This window comes from Monodelphis domestica, chromosome 4 (assembly GCF_027887165.1).
Source record: "Monodelphis domestica isolate mMonDom1 chromosome 4, mMonDom1.pri, whole genome shotgun sequence".
Taxonomy (NCBI): Eukaryota; Metazoa; Chordata; class Mammalia; order Didelphimorphia; family Didelphidae; genus Monodelphis; species Monodelphis domestica.
The window spans coordinates 380,394,715-380,413,409 of NC_077230.1; the positions used below are offsets into that span (position 1 = coordinate 380,394,715).

Here is an 18,695-nt window from a genome sequence, read left to right on the forward strand (position 1 = left end):
TGGACTCTTTATGTCATCAAGCAGGGCAGGGCAAAGATCCATGTACTGAGGACCCTTTGCCCAAGGCCAGCTCCAGGGCCCAGTCTGTTCCCCCAAGCTGGCTTGGGAAGGTTCTCCTGTTCTCTCCCCACCTTAGGCAGGAGGGGAGGGAGAATTAGGCAAGTGCTCCAAGAAGAGAGCTGAGGCTAAACCACCAAAGGTTTGACTTTGAACTTGGCTGTATCAGCTGGATGTTGAGGCTGGGATGGGAGAGAGGAAGGGGATGAACCCCAGCTTCTCCCACCTTCCAGCTGCCTGGTCCAAGGTGTAGCTCATAAGTTTCTGTACTGTGTACATTCTCATAATCCTGTTCATTTTTCCTCATTCTCAAAAGACAAATCATATTAACACCTAATTGGGTGGAAAGGGCAGCTAGGTGGCACAGTGGAGAAAGAATCAGCCCTGGAGATGGGCGGCCCTGGGTTCAAATGTGGCCTCAGACACTTCATAGCTGGGTGACCCTGGACAAGTCAATTATCTCCCATTGGCTAGCCCTCACTGCTCTTCTGCCTTGGAACCAATGCTCAGTATTGATTTTAAGATGGAAGGTCAGGGCTAAAATAAAAGACCTAATGGGGAATAATGGGCAAGCACCCACTCACACCCCTTTAAGAGGAGCTAACCCTTGGAGGGGTAGACACAAAGGCGGAGCCTGAGAGCACTAGGTCAGAGCCATCAGATTTCTAGGCCTCTTGGGGCATCTCAAGTAGCCTTCCCCATACCACAGTTTCTCCAGCTCTGGGCCCTTTCACTGAATTCTTTTTAGGGCTAGAGACAAGCAATTCAACCCTTTCAGTTAACAGGAGAACCCGGGCCTCAGAACTAGACATTCTCAAAGTCACACACTGTATGTGAGTTCAGAGATCTAGAGCTAAGGGGCACCTTGGAGGCCTTTTAGTCTAGACCCATTTTATAGACGAGGAAACTGAGGGTCAGAGAAGAGACTTGCCCAGATTGTACAGGCAGCAAGCATCAGAGGTGGGTTTTGGAAAGGCCAACCTTCTGGATGGAGCATCCTCCTACCCTCAGGACCTTGACAGGAACTCCACCTTCCTGTTAGCAAGCTGACTCCCCACTTTAGTCAGCTGTTTTCTCCAGACACTTTCGCTATGGAGGCCCTGAGAAAATCAAATCTGTAAATGCTCCCTAAGGCAGTACTGGGGATTCTGGTACACAAACCACTATATAACAGGAACAGTTGGTTGTAGTTAATAAATTAGGGAAGGTAAAGAGAAGATTTGGGATAATCCAAACTAATGTTAATCTACCTGTACCCACCAGATCTAAAAATTGCTTTACAGGGATTTCTTCTTAGTGGACTTCCTACTCTAATTTTCCCTAATCCCCAAATCTGCAGTCCCTGATCTTAACTAAAGCCCTCAGCTTTTTAAAACTCCCCTTTGTTGGATTGAAGGATAAGAGTCTGTGTAAGGTTTTGCCAGGGCTAAGGAAGGCCTTCGATCTAAAAAAGTTCCAGACTCGATCTCACAATCACTGAAGAGGGACCAGGTTCACCAGAAACTGCTTCGATGAAATACAGCCATCAAGAAGCAGGAAAGGACAGCCAATACCTCCAGAGCTTCTCCAGAGCCAGCTAACAACCTTGGTCCCAGACTAACCCTTCTTCCAAGTTGTAGAACATTCCTGCTGATCTCATGCCACTTCTCTCTATAAACTTCAACACTTTTCTTGCAACAGTTTGGAACCATCTCCAGAAGCCCTGCCCTCAGAGCTCCTGCTTGGGATGGGGGAACCATTAGCACTTGATGACTTTGGGGGAATTGGAGTTGGATGATCAGCAGAGCTCCACTCACCCAGGGAAGGGCAAGACCTGAGGGAGAGACTCCATCCTGAAGGTAGAGAATATCCAAAAGACTTTAATCAGGATCCTGTTTCAATGACTCTTCTTAGGATGTAGTTTTGAGTCGTTTGATCCTCATGATGGCTTTCCTCTAGAGACTTTTTTGGGGGCAGCTAGGTAGCTCAGAGGATAGAGCACTGGACTGGGATCAGGAAGAGTCACCTTCATGAGTTCAAATCCAACTTCATACACTAGCTGGGTGACCATGGGTCCTGCTTGCTTCAGTTTCCTCATATGTAAAGTGAGATAGAGAAGGAAATGGCAAACTACACTAGTATCTTGGCCAAGAAAATCCCAAATCAGGTCATGAAAGGATCAAATGAAAGAAAGCAACAACAAAAAGGCAATTTGACTGTACTTGGAATCATGTAGACCTGAGTTCAAATCTGGCCTCAGATACTAACTGTGTGACTCTTGACATGTACCCAGTTGGCCTCAGTTTCCTCATCTGTCAAATGAGCTAGAAAAGGAAATGGTGAACTACTCCTGTATCTTCGTTGTGTGACCCTTGGCAAGTGATTTAATCCTCTTTAGTCTCAGTTTCCTCATCTGTAAAATGATCTGGAGAAGGAAATGGCAAACTGCTTCATTATTTTTGCTGTTTGACCTTGGGAAAATCATTTAATTCTGTTGGCCTTGGTTTCTTCATGTGTAAAAGGAGCTGGAAAAGGAAATGGAAAACCATTCCAGTATATTTGCTATTTGACCATTGGCAAGTCACTTAATCCTACTGGTCTCAATTTTGAGCCGGAGAAGGAAATAGCAAACTGCTCCATTATTTTTGCTGTGAGACCCTGTGTAAGTCACTTCACCCTGTTGGTCTCCGTTTTCTCACTGTCAAATGAGTTGAAGAAAATGGCAAACCCCACTCCATTATCTTTGCCAAGAAAACCCCAAATACTCTCAAATAGTCAACAATACAATAAAAAGACTTTTTTATAGTGGACAAAATCAGGCCCAGAGAAAAGTTACTTGCTTGAAGCAAGAAAAGTTAGCAGTAGATCAATAGTCAGAAAGACCTAAGATCAAATCCAGCTTCAGACACTGACTTGGTGACCCTGGACAAGTCAATTAACTTCTCTGCCTCACATTTCCCAACTAAAAATGGAAATGATAATAATAGCTCTTGCCTCTCAGGGTTGTTATGAGGATCAGATGAGCTAATATTTGTCCAGTGCTTAGCGCCATGCCTCACACCTAGTAGGCACTGGATAAACACTAGCTCTTACAGTTCCATTCTTCAGGTCCCCTGGGCAGTTAAGAGGCAAGGCTGGTCTCCAAACCCAGGATAGCTGGCTCCAAATGCCGTGCTCTTCCCACAACCCCATGCTCCTAACACAAATGACATAGAGAAGGCACAGAGAGAAGAGGGGACCACAGCTCAGTGTGCTGGGCCAATCAGGATGCTTGCTGGCTGATTGTTGCATCCATCCTTGGGGATGTTTCAGTGTGGCTGTGTGATGCTCCTGGAGAGATCACGGGACACTCGCTCCCATTTCTCAAGAGTTCTTAAAGAGTTTGTAACTGTCAAGTTATGACAGCTATTCTGTATAGATACTCTATCTCCTTTATATGTATTATATACATATGCATGAGTATAAATGTTATTCTCTCTCTATACGATGTATCCTTTATGCTGAATCCCCTGAAGAGGTTGTGGCATAATGTTATCATGATCCAGATACAGCCCTGATGGTGGAGGGAGGTGAGGTAGGAAATGGACCATATTTTGGCATGGGGAAAGGAACCTAGCCCTGGAGAAACAATAGGTTCAAGACCTAGTGATATGAGTAAAAGTTAAATGTGTGTGAGTTTGCAGACTGACAGAAAAAGGACATAGTTCTGGAATTCTGAGAGACTAGCTGCTGTGGGGGAGAGACTGTTAAACCTAGGGCTGTGGCTTTTTCCCTCTGGGTGGACCAGAGGAGAATTAGAATATAGGAAGCTAGGTACCTCCTTGGATAGAGAAAGCAAGCATCTAGGTACCTCAGTAGATAGAGCACCAAGCCTGGAGTTGGGAACACCTGGGTTTAATCTGGCCTCAGATATGCTCTAATTGTATGACTCAGGGCAAGTCACTTAACTGAGATTGCCTAGGCTTTGTCACTCTCCCATCTTAGAATTTATCCTAAGACAGAAGGTAAAATTATTTTTTAATGACTAGAGCACTGGACCTAGAATTAGGAAAACCTGAGTTCAAATCCAGCCTCAAATATTAGCTATGTGAACCTCAGCAAGTCATTTAACCCAGTTGGCCTCAGTTTCCTCATCTGTCATATGAGGAAATAGGCTGAGTGACTTGTCCAGCCAGTTAAAAATGTCAGTGGCAGGATTAGAACCTAGATCTTGAAGGGTGCCCCCCACTCTGTGATGTTATGCCTCTGCAAAAGGCTGGGCTTTCAACCTCTGCTTCTACACACCTGTTCTTTCTGGCTGGCCAGGTGCTCTCTGCCTGAGTTGGCCCCGTAGAAGTGCCAAGCCAACCTTTCCCTGGGTTACATTCCCCAGCTCTGAACTGTTCTTGACTCTTGTCCAGACTACCTGAGCCAGAGCTCTTGGCTCCCTGGCCCCTTTTTGGAGGGAGGATTGATTCCTCACTGAATGCCCCCAGCTGCTCCTTCCTCCCACCCCCCCCCCAGCTCTGGGGAGAAGCATGAGTCATGGTGTCCCAAGTGAATCAGGAGGCACCCCAGGGGACAGTGTGTTCCCCGGGAGCTGGGTTACCAGCGGAGTTTCCAAACTTCCTTGGATTCACCCCAATACCTGATGCCCTGGCCTCTGGGAAGGACCACCCTCCCCATGGGCCCTCACTGCCCCCTGGGCCTGGCCAGACCTCTGCCTCCTACACAATCCCTCCCCCAAGTTCCTAGGCCTCTGATAGTGCAGCTGCCAGAGGAGCTATTTATAGCCTAGGCAAGATGAGGCAGAGCCTGGGCCCCTTATTTCCAAAGTGACTGGAGCAGCCTCACCCCAGGCAAACTGTGATGGGCTGGGCTGGGCAATGGGCTAAGGAGATTTAAGCTCATCCCTCCCTGGACCAGGTCAAGGGACTGGCAGCTGGGCAGGGGCAGGGAGACGCTCATCTGATGGTTGGCCCAGACAAGAAGACCCTCCGAGCTTGCTCAAATGTCACCACACAAGAAGGTCAGAGGCCCAAATGGGAACACTCGTGTTGCTGATTTCTTGGGCCACTTTTACTACCCAAGAGCACTTAGAGCTGAATGGGACTTCAGGATGAGTCCATCTCCCCTTCCCACTCCACTCCTCCACCCCCATTTCACAGATGAGGAAATGGAAGCCAAGGAAGTAAAGGTTTGTCTTGGAGGCAATTAGTGGAACTAAGCTTCCAGTCCAGTTCTTCTAACTGTTTCCTCATCCATTCAAATGAGGCTTGGCTGAGATCAGCCCTAAGGTCTTTCCCAGACTTAGAAACATCCTCCAGGAAGAGGAAGGTCTCCCTTAGCCAAGTGTCTAAGGCACTACACCTGTGGGAGCCTCATTTTCTCCCTTTATAAAATGGGAGTGCTCATCCACTATCCACCTTAAAGCTGTCATCCTAAGGAAAAGGCTGTGCAAACCGTGGGATCTTGTCTCAAGATGCCCATCTGCCTCCATCCCTAGGAGCCCCTCCTCCAGGCCTCACCTTCCCTCCAAGAGACTGTCTCCAGAGGGTCTAACCCCAATGCTTCTGTGGGGTCCCTTCACACCCATCCCCCATAAAAGTGAGATGGATGAAGGAGAGAGGGAGAGACAGAGACAGAGAGAGGGAGAAGAAGAGGGGGAGAGAGAGAGTGGGAGAGACAGAGGGAGGAAGGGAAGGAGAAAGAGAGAGACAGTGACAGAGAGAGACAGAGGAGAGAGACACAGAAAGAGAGAGAGGGAGAGGGGGTGGGGGAAGAGAAAGAGTAAGAGAGAGGAGAGGGAGGAAGAGAGACAGTGACAGAGACAGAGGAGAGACAGAGAGAGAGAGGGAGAAGGGAGAGAGTGAGAGAGAAAGGGAGGGAGGGAGAAAGGGAGAGACAGAGAGATAGTGAGAGACAGAGAGACACACAGAGAGAGAGAGTGAATACTGAATTGGCCCCAGACAGTACAGTCTTGGCTGGTTCCAGCTGGGCTCACAGGTTCTGCAGCGATTTTCTCAATTTAAAAGTGTCTCTAATAATCCCTGGCCAGTGAACTGCTCCTCCACTCCCCCCATTTCCTCCCCCAGCTCTGGTTTAGCCTGCCTCACTCCTGATGGTGGAGGGGGTAACACATATCCCTTCTGGGCTCTCCCCTTCTGCTGCCCAACTATGAACCAGGTTGCCCAGGACAGGGAGAAAAGCCCAGCCACGGGCAAGGAGCCTGGCCTCGTGCTGCCCTCTAGTGGCGCCAGGAGGGATGGCAGGGAGGGTGCCCGCCTGAGCATCTCAAGACCTGAGAAGTCTTGGCATGGGCCCTCTGTGCCAGATAATCAGCCTTTGGGAGCCAGATATCAGGCTGTTCCCTTCCTCCCAAGGCATAATGCAGCAGACCCGCGGGGTCACCTACTTTCCTCTTAGCACAGGCTAAGCAATAATGAGCCTTCTTGGATCTTAAGGCTGGAAGGGAGTCCTGTATTCGTAGGATCCTGTATTCAGGGCTGGGAGGGGCCTCAGAGGTCAGCTAGTCCAGACCTCTTATTGGACAGACCAGGAAACTAAGGCCCCAGAAAGGTTCAGTGATTTGCTCGGGGCACACATGGGGCAAGTAGAAGAGTCAGGATGGGAATCCCCATTCTTAAACTAGGATGCCCCATCCACACCGTGTTCCCCCCTCCATTGGTCCTCTGGAGGAAAGTAGAAAGTGCCCGGTTAAACCTTCCTCTCTGATACTTTTTTCACCACCCAAGGCCTTTGGGAAGCCTGATGAGCTCAGGCAGGGGCAGCGTCCCGGGTCTAAAGTCTCTCCAAGTGCCGATACTTCTTTCTCAGGACAGACACCTGGTCCTTGAAGAGCACAGGGTCCAAGCGGAGCTGTGAATGCACCAGAGGCATATGACCAAACCATGAGGCAAACTTGCTGATGCAGTCCCTGGAAGGCTGCTTCCCTTGGGCATGCTGGAGAACCTAGGGAAAGAGTCGGCTTCAGACCCATTGGTGGGCTCCCCGTGTCCCATCCTCTCCCCACAATGCACCCTGCAATGGGAAGATTTCTATTGAACAGCAAAGAGAATTTCTGAGAAAGGGAAAAGGTAGGAGACGGGGCAAGGGTTGAGGTATCTTCACAGTTTCAGAGCTGAAAGGGACTTTGTTGGCCCCCTCGTCTAAGCCTCATCAGAAAAATAATGTCCTGCCATAGCATGTATGAGGGCCTCCCCTGACAGAGACTCCCCTCCTCTGCAGAGGTGGCCCATTCCACTTAGAAAGCCTAAACGTGCCTCTGTGACTTGGCCTCATTGCATCATTCCTGATCCTTCCCAGTTTCCCAGAGGGGACAACAGGGCACAGTACTGACAATACACAATAATGCAGAAGTGGCGTAACCCACATGAAATGCAGTTGTGCAGTCCATTCTTTGGTCTTCTCTTCATGGGGCCCAATAACATTGACTTTTCCAACTCCTTGGTGGTCCTGGAAGACCTGGAGTCAAATTGTAGCAGTGCCTTTCACTACTTGTGTGGTTGTGGGCAAATCACTTAATTAGACCTCAGTTTCTTTATCTGTAGAATGAAGGGATTGGCATGTAGGGCCTATTAGGTCTGAATCTATGATCTTGAGATCTTGCCTCTGACTCATATAAAGGCCTCACCTAACTATGGCACCCTCTATCTTGTACTTGTGATTATATTTTTGAGCCCAGGTATAAGTCTTTACATTTACTAATAATGCAATTCATCTCATTAGATTCAGGCCAATACTCTAGCACGTCTAGTGTGTTAGTACCCATTATAGCTCTATATCACCTGAAAACTGAATAAACAGATGATCAAAGTCACTGATTAAAATGTTATCACAGCAAAAGGCTGGTTCAGGTGTACTCCAGTGCCTGGAAGCGGGAGGATGGATGAGATAATCTTCCCAAGTCCAGGCTAGGGAATTCCAATGAAGAAAAGCTCCTACCTGCCCCTCTGCACAGTCTGTTTTAGTGAAGGAGTTCTTCTCTCCTGCTTTTCCAAACCTTCCCAAAGGGAAGGACCATGACTGCTGTCTCTTATTTGGGTTCTCCTGACATTTAAGATAATAGATTGATTCTATAGTCTAAGCTCTAATTCCCTTTTTCAGAATTTCCCAGCTCTAGAGTTTTCTTCCTCATCACCAGGGTCCTCAGAGGTGTCCTCCTCCGTCTTCCCCATTTATAGAAAGGTTACCTCCTGGAGCAGCTTTCTCTGTGGTACTTTGATGGGGGGAAGCTTGGTGACTTCAGCCACAAGGAAATTCATCAAAATATCTTCACATTCTGAGAGCTCATCCACAAGGTCTCTTAGTGGAGCAGGCAAGAAGTGGGTGAAGAGGACGTGGTAATACCTGGGGGGAAGAGAGAGGCCAAAGTCAGAACTATGAGGAATCTTAGAACAAGTGTAATGGTGATCTGTTCTAGAGGGCTGTTACAACCCACCTAGGAACTTTTCAGGGCCAATTAAGCACCAAACCCTTGGCTTATGGAAACAAAGTTTATTTTAATAAAAGGAATAAGGGAAACTGGTGGTTATGACCCTAATACTCTTCAGAATAACTCCTAAGTTGCCTACTTAAGGGGAACCTTCTGTTCTTCTCTGGGCCCTCTGGGCCCAGCTCCCTGTACTACCTAAAACCCTTTTCCCAAGCTATCTGATTCTAATCTTCCCATCAGTAATTAATAAAGAAAGGGAAAAGCCCCTGGGTTTGGCTGCTGCACTAAGTAACCAGAGTTATAGATGGAAATCTTTGGATTACCTTAGCCAAGAGGAATTTTGGCAGCTGGACCACTGGCAGACTCAAGGGAATTTGGTTTTCTCCAAATAAATCCTCCACTTGGATGCCAAAGATTTCTCCACAAAATCCTGACTTTCCAGAGAGAATCTCTAAAAGCAAAAACCCTCCTTCAGCTTAAAATTGTAGGCAGAGAGACAAAACCCACTTGCAGCTCAGAAAAAATCCAAAAAGGAAGTGAAGTTCAGTTTTTTTCAGTTTTAGACTCCCACAATTCCTTTCCTACCCAGAATTCTTTCCTAGGGCTTATCTCAAAATTCCCTTCTTTCACTAACCCTAGAAACCAGTTTTATCATCACTAACATATTCCTGCATTCTGCCCTTTGAGCATCTGATCAAATCTACAGATTTGTCATATGCTCATCACTATATAAATCCCCCTTACTTTAAACCTATTCTTCGTTATCTAATCCCACAACAAACAGTTTTTATCGAAACCTCATCTAACTATTCCTCTCTAACACTACCTAACATCAAGGGATTTAGGAATAAGAAAATCACAATAAGCAATTTCATAAAAGAAAACAAATACTAAAGTTACAATAACAATAGCAAAACTCAGGAAACAGAATATAACAAAAAATTGCAAAGATAAAGTTACATGTAGCACAATGTAGCATACACTTTCTTTCACATTAAAAACTATCTGTATAACCATGCAAACTTATTCAAAATGTATATCTTAAAACTCTTAGTTGAAACAATTGCAAAACAAAACTTTGCTTAATGCTAAACCTTATGCTAATACAGGAAACAAAAGTGTTCACATAAAACTGGAAACTATGAATTTTGTTCTAAAAATTCCATCTTTAGAATCTTCAACTATTCACATATTTTACAGATTTGTAGAAAAACAATTACTGCAAAAATTTATATACATAGAATATAAAAAATAAAATTTTGTACTTGTGCAATGATTTACACTCAAATTTATATAAATATACAAGAATATACAAAATTTACATCTACACTTTTACACTCCTCTTTACATGCTCACTTATACAAAATTTTCACTATCTACATATATACACACTTATATACACACCCACTTACCCTACATTAAACTATAATACCATTCCTATATGCAGAATATGTTACAAATATATATGCAAAGTATTTTACAGATATGTACATGTTTGTGTAAGAAAATCACTGCCCTCTGATAATACTAGAAAACAAAACAAAAAATCTATATAATCTTATATATATCCTGATGTTACCTGAGTGAAATATCCCAAATCCATTTCATCCAGTTAAGACCGCTGTGACAAGGAAATCACTTTAAAAGACTGATATATATTAATTTAAGGTCGCCAAGGAATTCAGCTATGTAATTCCTAAATGAAAACTCAAGTCAGCCGTCAACCTTTTATAGAGTTTAATTACAAACAGCAGGAAGAAGAAAGGAATTAGAGATAGAGAGAGAGAGAGAGAGAGAGAGAGAGAGAGAGAGAGAGAGAGAGAGAGAGAGAGAGAGAGAGAGAGAGAAAGGGGAGAGAAGGGAATAGGGCTTAAATACCCCTTCTGTTTAGGCTGGGACAAAAGGCCCAAGCCCTTAGATAGCTGAGGCAAAGAAAGGAGATCAGACCCTATTACTCACGTGACCAAAATGGAGAAACAGTCTCAGGGACCTCCACCTCCAGCTTCCTTCAGAGCAGCACAACCTCTCAGAGCCAAAAAACTCTCCAACCAAACCAGAGCCAAAACTCTCCAACAACCCCCCTCCGTCCTCAGACCCCTCTATCTTTAAGGAAACCATCCAAGTTCCCTCCCCTCAGTTCTCACATCTACCAATCACTGTCCATCATTTTCCCTGTGCCAATGGTGGCTCTAGCTTAACCCAGGACCGCCCAGAGGTCTGTGGCTTTGCACATGTCTGTTGAAGGTCATATTCTCAAATAATTAAATCTTGATCTTTTGCTACAGCCCTTCCTAAATCCTGTTACCCTGAGTAGGGTAGAGATTGGAATAATTAAATTTTGATCTATGCTGCAGCCCTTCCTAAATCCTGTTAGGACTGAGTAGGGTGGAGATTGCAGTTTCCAAGACCTGGTTCTGTCATTCCAAGTATCTCCATTGTATCAATTCTAAAATCAATCATGACTCAAAGAAATTCCTGTTCTATGCTTAAGCATAGGTCAAAGCCCTTTCCATTGTTCAGCAAAAGGTTTCTGTCCTAAAGTAATCTTAAGAAGGGAGGAGGAGGAACCTCCCATGCCAATGGGGTTCACATTCCAATAGAGTTCCCACTCTCAATAGGAAATTTTTCAAGTATGAAATTTCCCAATGGTGAAATTTCCAACATTTATAAGTCTAAGAAATTTTAAGGTTTACACTTCATAGAACTAATATGAATCTCTTTTAGTAATGTATCCTAAATGTATATGTTGGATGCAATTATACTCACTAGATCTTCAGTTATTCCTTTTCCCGTGTTGTCTGTTGTCTCTCTTCTATCTTCTTCCTCTTTCTTCGACTCCTTCAGTGCTGTTATATATACTGATACATGTAACTATAGTGAAATTGTGTTGTGTGCAAAATGATACAAAAGCTTTACAATATCTTACAAATCAAATACAAATCAGTTCATTATCCTCTTCTGTAGTAGATCCTTGTAGAAAAATTCTATTATTCTATCAATACCAGTCTACTGTACTTCTGTGATCCTTCTTTCTTCAGTCTTCTCCGTCTGATCTGTTGTCCTCTACCCCATTTTTTTTGCCTGCAAGACATGTTGCCTGATGATAATCTTTCAGCCATCTCTTCATCTTCTTCTTCTTCAGGATCTCTGTCTTCTCCTTCTCCTTCTACTACTACTCTAGGAACCTTTTTAACATGTGAGCAATGGAACTATGATTCTTTTTCTAATACTTTAATTGAGGAAGGTAAAGTTAAAAATTACAGTGAATGCATTCAGAGAAAGAACTGTGGAAGTAGAAACACAGAAGAAAAACAACTGCTTGATGACATGGGTTGATGGGAATATATTTGGGGATATAGACTCTAAATGATCACCCTAGTTCAGATATCAATAATATGGAAATAGGTCTTGATTAATGACACATGTAAAACCCAGTGGAATTGTATGTCAGCTATGGGAGGGGGTTGGGGGGAGGGAAGGGAAAGAACATGAATCTTGTAACCATGGAAAAATATTCTAAATTAACTAATTAAATAAAATCCCCCCCAATAAAATAAAATAAAACACAATTACAATGAATGGACCAACCCATGATTGTTGTGTTTCTGAGGTCCTATTAAAATTCTTTATATAAATTTATATATAAACTGACTTGATATTATGCAATAAATAATCCAGAGAACCACTCTGAACTAATAGTCCCATATCTTGCAATTCTCTTAATCTCTCTTGTAAGGAATTTATATGAATGTCTTATAAGAAACTTTATGAGGATCCTTATAAGTTCTATCTGGATGTCACCCCCTAACATCGATGCATAGGCAGTTGTACAACTCTTTGCTTCATACAACATTTCAAATGGAGACACATGAATATCAGTCCTTGATCTTATACAGATATAGAATAACACTATGAATAAGATGTCTGGCCATTTCAGATGTATCTCAGTATAAAGCTTCCTTGTCATGGTCTTAATTTCTCTAATCAGTCTTTCTACTGGACCTAAACTTTGTGGATGGTATGGAACATGAAACTTTGACAAGATTCCCAATAGAATGCAATCTGTGAAATGGGCTCCTTTATCAGAATCAATTTTTGACAATCTCTCTCAGAAAAATCTTAACAACAAATGCTGAATTGTTCCTAGCAGATAGAAATGCTCCTGGTCATCTAGTTAATTTATCTATCAATGCCAAGAAATACTTATATTTTCCTGCTTTGGGCATAGTAATATAATCTATTTGCAGATTTTCAAAAGGAGTGTAAGCTAATGGTCTCCCACCCAGACCTCTTTTCTTTTTTTTTTTATTCTTTTTTTTAAACATTATTTTATTTGGTCATTTACAAACATTATTCATTGGAAACAATGTTCATTTTCTTTTCCTCCCCCCTCCCCCCTCCCACTGCCTCTCCCATAGCCGATGCATGATTCCACTGGGTTTCACATGTGTTCTTGATCCGAACTCATTTCCATGTTGTTGGTATTTGCACTAGAGTGTTCATTTAGAGTCTCACCTCAGTCATTTCCTCTCAGCCCCTATAGTCAAGCAGTTGCTTTTCATCGGTGTTTTTACTCCCACAGTTTATCCTCTGCTTGTGGATAGTGTTTTTTAGATCCCTGCAAGTTGTTCTGGGACATTGCATTGACCCTAATGGAGAAGTCCATTACCTTCAATTGTACCACAGTGTATCCGTCTCCGTGTACAATGTTTTTCTGGTTCTACTCCTCTCGCTCTGCATCACTTCCTGGAGGTTGTTCCAGTCTCCATGGAATTCCTCCACTTTGTTATTCCTTTTAGCACAATAGTATTCTATCACCAACATATACCACAATTTGTTCAGCCATTCCCCAATTGATGGGCATCCCCTCATTTTCCAATTTTTGGCCACCACAAAGAGCGCAGCTATGAATATTCTTGTACAAGTCTTTTTCCTAATTATCTCTTTGGTGTACAAACCCAGCAGTGCTATGGCTGGATCAAAGGGCAGACAGTCTTTTATCACCCTTTGGGCATAGTTCCAAGTTGCCCTCCAGAATGGTTGGATCAATTCACAACTCCACCAGCAATGAATTAATGTCCCTACTTTGCCACATCCCCTCCAGCATTCACTGCTTTCCTCTGCTGTCATTTTGGCCAATCTGCTAGTTGTGAGGTGATACCTCAGAGTTGTTTTGATTTGCATCTCTCTGATTATAAGAGATTTAGAACACTTTTTCATGTGCTTATTAATAGTTTTGATTTCTTTATCTGAAAACTGCCTATTCATGTCCCTTGCCAATTTATCAATTGGAGTATGGCTTGTTTTTTTTTTTGTACAATTGATTTAGCTCTTTGTAAATTTGAGTAACTAAACCTTTGTCAGAGGTTTTTTAGACCTCTTTTATTAAATACACCCTGACTGAATTTCTGACAAATAGAATAGATGGAATTGTTTGCCATGGTAGTAATTCCTGGGGCTAACCACACTCTCTTTACAGTATCAACTGAAGCCTGAGTCCTAAAATGGCCTTAGTTGTGAATAGCCTGGCAAATATGATTGAAAAATACCTTTGGTAGTATTGGCTTTCCAATTGATAATACCCATATTCCATTCTCTTTCCTAGCTCCAAAATTATGCTGCCATTTCTGAGTCTAGGTATACTCTTTCAAGATCTTCAGATTCTATGACTCAGAAATTCATTATGTAGGCTGGGGCATTTTGTGCTGCATAATAAGCAGAAACATTAACATGATGGTTTCCTTGAGAAACTGGATCTCTGCCAAAGGAATGACCTCTGTAGTATATCACAGACAATTTGTTTAGTTTTATAATAGCAGCCAGTAACTCTGCGGTAATCTCCACCTGAACTATCTGCTTTCTCCCTGATGTAATAAAGCCTCTCTGTTTCCAGATGAAACCAGTTGCATGGCAGATAGAGAATGCATAATGGAAATCTGTATAGATATTAGTCCTTTTGCCTTCAGATTATAAACAGGCATATTTTAGACTACCAATTCTGCCCCTTGTGCACTCATATTCTTGGGTAATTAACCATACCACAGTGATTCAAATTCAGTGACCATTGTGGCCCCTGTAAAACAGATACCATTCTCTAAAAATGGAGATTTTGAACCTTTGACTTAATTCCCCAGAAGTCCTTAGTATTTCTCAAAATTCACTATAATCTCTCCTGTGTCTCCACATTGGCAGGATCACATTATTGGTATTTAACTGGAGGTAATTCCTCCCAGGCTCTCTTTTTTGGGCATGATACAGCAGTCAGCAGTGATGGTGCTGAGTGGGGATGGCTGAATATAGCTAACCAGCCATGGGCATGTGGTTTTTATTTTGTATCCTCTTTATTCCTTGATTTCTAATGATCATTTAATAAACCTCCTAAAATATAATATTTTTGTTATTTGAGATATAATTTTTAGATTTTACATCATAAAAGACAAAAAATCCATAAATAATACAAGTTCAGGATTATCCAGTGGTGTATCTTTCAAATCCTGCCTTGGTTTTTCTATCAACTGGACTACTTCAGTACAGTCATACAGTGGCTCTCCATTTGTAGGCAAATCAGGTAATAGTGTGGTTGGATTTAAAACACTACACCCCTTGATTTGTATGTTTTCATTCTCAAGAAGAACTATGTCATATTTGGCTATTTGTTAGTCAGAAAAAGCCTGAGTGTGATATTTCAACATAAGGACTTCAATTTGGCGTGGAAAAAATACTGTCAATGGATGTCTGAGAACTAAATCTGCAGACTTTTGCACTAACAATGCAGCAGAAGCCACTCCACTCAAACATGGAGCTATCCCAAATGCAATAGGATCTAGTTGTGCACTATAGTATGCAAGTGGGCGATAATTTGGCCCTAAAATCTGTGCAAGAACATCTGAAGCTTTCCCCTTCTGCTCATGAACAAATGGCACCAAAGGTTTTTCATAATCTGGGATACTAAGGGATGGAGCAGATAGAATTGCTTCCTTAAATTTTTTTATTGCCTATAGATGTTCTAGCTTCAATTTGAGTGGTTCATGTTCTATATCAATGGTCAAATCAGTAAGTATTTTAGTCAATTCACTGTACCCAGGGATCCATTGTCTGCAGATCCATACTGTTGTACCCAGTATGGCTTTTAGTTGTTTCTTAGTCTTTGGGGCACTTAGTTTCTGGATGTCTGCTATATATTTTTGGGAAATGTTTCTAGAATCTCCAGATAAAATAAATCCCAGATACTCAACTCTCAGTAAGCGCTATTGAAGTTTAGCCCTGTGATTTTTAAATTTCCTCCATCTTTCTTGGTCTAGCATCCAAGAATGTGCACACCCATACTACACGGGCATGTGCTAGCTAATGCCAAATCAGAAACAACTAACTGCCCCCTGGGCTGTCCTAAGCCAAGCTTGAGCCACCATTGGCACATGTGAGGCACAGGAAGTGACATAGAGAACAGCCTCTGGAGTTCACTCACTTCCTGTGGACAGGGCTAGATGCCGGTTTGATCCTGGAGCTTGAGCTGGGAGGAGGCCCGCAGATAGCTTTCCTTCAGATCAGTCACATGAGTGATAAGGACTGACTCTCTTCCCTGCCTTGGCCCTCCAAGGCCTAAAACTCCCTCTGGCTCTGCCAGAAGGTTGAGTTAACCTCTTTCCTTCTCTCTCTCTTCCCTTCTCCCTCCCCCCCCAATAATTTCTTACTCCTGTTGTAATTAAATTACCATAAAACTCTATTCTGACTTGAGTGTTTCATTCAGGATTTTCATTAGTGAAATCCTTGGTGACCTTTAATTAATATATTCAGTCTTTAATCCTAAAATTAACATCAACAGCCCTAGATTACTTATATCCCCTTTGATACAACCTACACAAAAGAAATTTGCTATCCCTCAAACATACTTTAGTACTGGGAGAAGCTAAAAGTATGTCAGCTACAAAATGAATACGTTTACTGTCTTTGAATCTGATTGTCTCTAAATCTTTACTAAGGATTTGTGAAAAGAGAGATGGGCTTTTGCAGAACCCTTGAGGCAAATGACTTCAACAGAAACTTCTTCCTTGCCAGGTGAAAGCAAATATCTTTTGTGAGTCTTTGTGTATTGGTATTGAAAAGAAAATGGAACATTTATAAGTCTACCTCCATGAAATATCTAGCACTGTTTTAAATTGATGAGATAATTGTAGCTAGACTTAAAACAAGTGGATGAGACTTGTTTTTAATCACATAGTCATTAATAGCCTTTAAATCTTGGACAAATCTATAACAAGGTCTTCCATTTTCATCTATTTTTGGCTTCTTTATTGGGAGTATGGGTATATTGAACTGTGAAATACATGATACTATAATTCCTTGTTCTAGTAATGGCTCTATGATAGGGTTATACCAGCTACTGCCTCTTTGCTTAGGGGATATTGTGCTATGCAAGGTGGAAGACCTCCTTTGATCTTAACTTTAACTGGAGTTGCAGATTTTAATAGACCCACATCTGTAGAATGAGTAGCCCATACCTATTCTAGTATATCATCAGTTTTGGATTAAACTTTCCCTTTTTCTGGTTCTGCCTCATGTATCTAAGAATAAAATTGGGGAAAGATGCAGAGCTCTTTCAGGAAGTTCTAAATTTATATCTCCTGTTGGTGTACATTGAATAGTAGCTCTTAATTTGCATAAAAGATTTCTATCAAGAAAATTCATAGGCAAATTGGGCATTATCAAGAAAGAGTGTTCTACAGATAAAGGACCCAATGATCTTGGGTTGCAACTTCTTTACCCTTTGTGGTCTTCCAGTTATTTCTACCACCTCCATAATTCCCATAACCTTACAATCTCCTAGAGATGTTTGCAGAACATTTATAAGCCCCCGTGTCCACAAGTGCAGATTTTAAAATTAATATTTAAAATACTCCAAGTATTATATTTAATAAGATTTATTAATAATACCTTGAAGCAAAAAGGATAATAAAAGGCTAGAGAAACAGAAAAATCTCACCCAGCCTCGTACCTGGGAAAAAAAGAGAAAGATGGAGGAGTTACAAAAACTTATATATAATAATGTAAGAATGCATGTAAACAGAAAGGGAAAAGCAATTTTGGGACAAGGAAAGAATTCTGGGAGATGGATTCAAAATTTTTCTAATTATACACAAGACAATCATAAATCTATTCCCCCACTTTCAGAGTAACATGAGGCTCTATGCCACTCTGTGGGGAATGGGTTTGAATAGTAGGAGCCAGCACATCTGGATCAGGAAACTGCAGCCCTAGTTTCTGTCCATCACCTTCCATTTCCTCATTTACTCTTGCATCCTTGTTTTCCTCTGGTCCTCCAGTATTATCATTTTTCCAGCATTTTTGTGACTTACTCCACCTTGGTCTCTACATTTCCATTGCTCACATTTACAATTAAATAATTATTATTTTCTACATTATTTCCTATATTATTTTCATTAATTATTTAATTTACTTCATTATTTAAATTATTTCCTCATTAATTTCATTATTTACATAAATTAATTAACTAATTTCATTAATCATCACATCATTTTTACATTCTTTTAATACATTATCATTAACAATATCTTTTCTACAATCATTTTCTAAAATTAATTTAATCATACCATCCTTTTGACACCTTCATGCTGAGCAGCCTCTCTTTAGTAACTCAACTTTCTGGGTATTCCCTCCTGCCACCTGGGAATACTGTAAACCTTAAAATTTCTTAGACTTATAAATGTTGGAAATTTCACCATTGGGAAATTTCATACTTGAAAAATTTCCTATTGAGAGTGGGAACTCTATTGGAATGTGAACCCCATTGGCATGGGAGGTTCCTCCTCCTCCCTTCTTAAGATTACTTTAGGACAGAAACCTTTTGCTGAACAATGGAAAGGGCTTTGACCTATGCTTAAGCATAGAACAGGAATTTCTTTGAGTCATGATTGATTTTAGAATTGATACAATGGAGATACTTGGAATGACAGAACCAGGTCTTGGAAACTGCAATCTCCACCCTACTCAGTCCTAACAGGATTTAGGAAGGGCTGCAGCATAGATCAAAATTTAATTATTCCAATCTCTACCCTACTCAGGGTAACAGGATTTAGGAAGGGCTGTAGCAAAAGATCAAGATTTAATTATTTGAGAATATGACCTTCAACAGACATGTGCAAAGCCACAGACCTCTGGGCGGTCCTGGGTTAAGCTAGAGCCACCATTGGCACAGGGAAAATGATGG

The 18,695-nt window shown here is 42.0% G+C and overlaps 1 long non-coding RNA gene across 1 annotated transcript; it reads right to left on the bottom strand.

Moving 5' to 3' along the window:
• Nucleotides 1–63: 63 nt before the first annotated feature.
• LOC103094879 (uncharacterized) lies at nt 64–9,006 on the bottom strand. Its single transcript, XR_466396.3, has 3 exons — nt 8,794–9,006; nt 8,229–8,385; nt 64–6,987 (listed from the first exon to the last, which is right to left on the bottom strand). It is a non-coding gene; the product is annotated as an uncharacterized LOC103094879 (long non-coding RNA).
• Nucleotides 9,007–18,695: the final 9,689 nt, after the last annotated feature.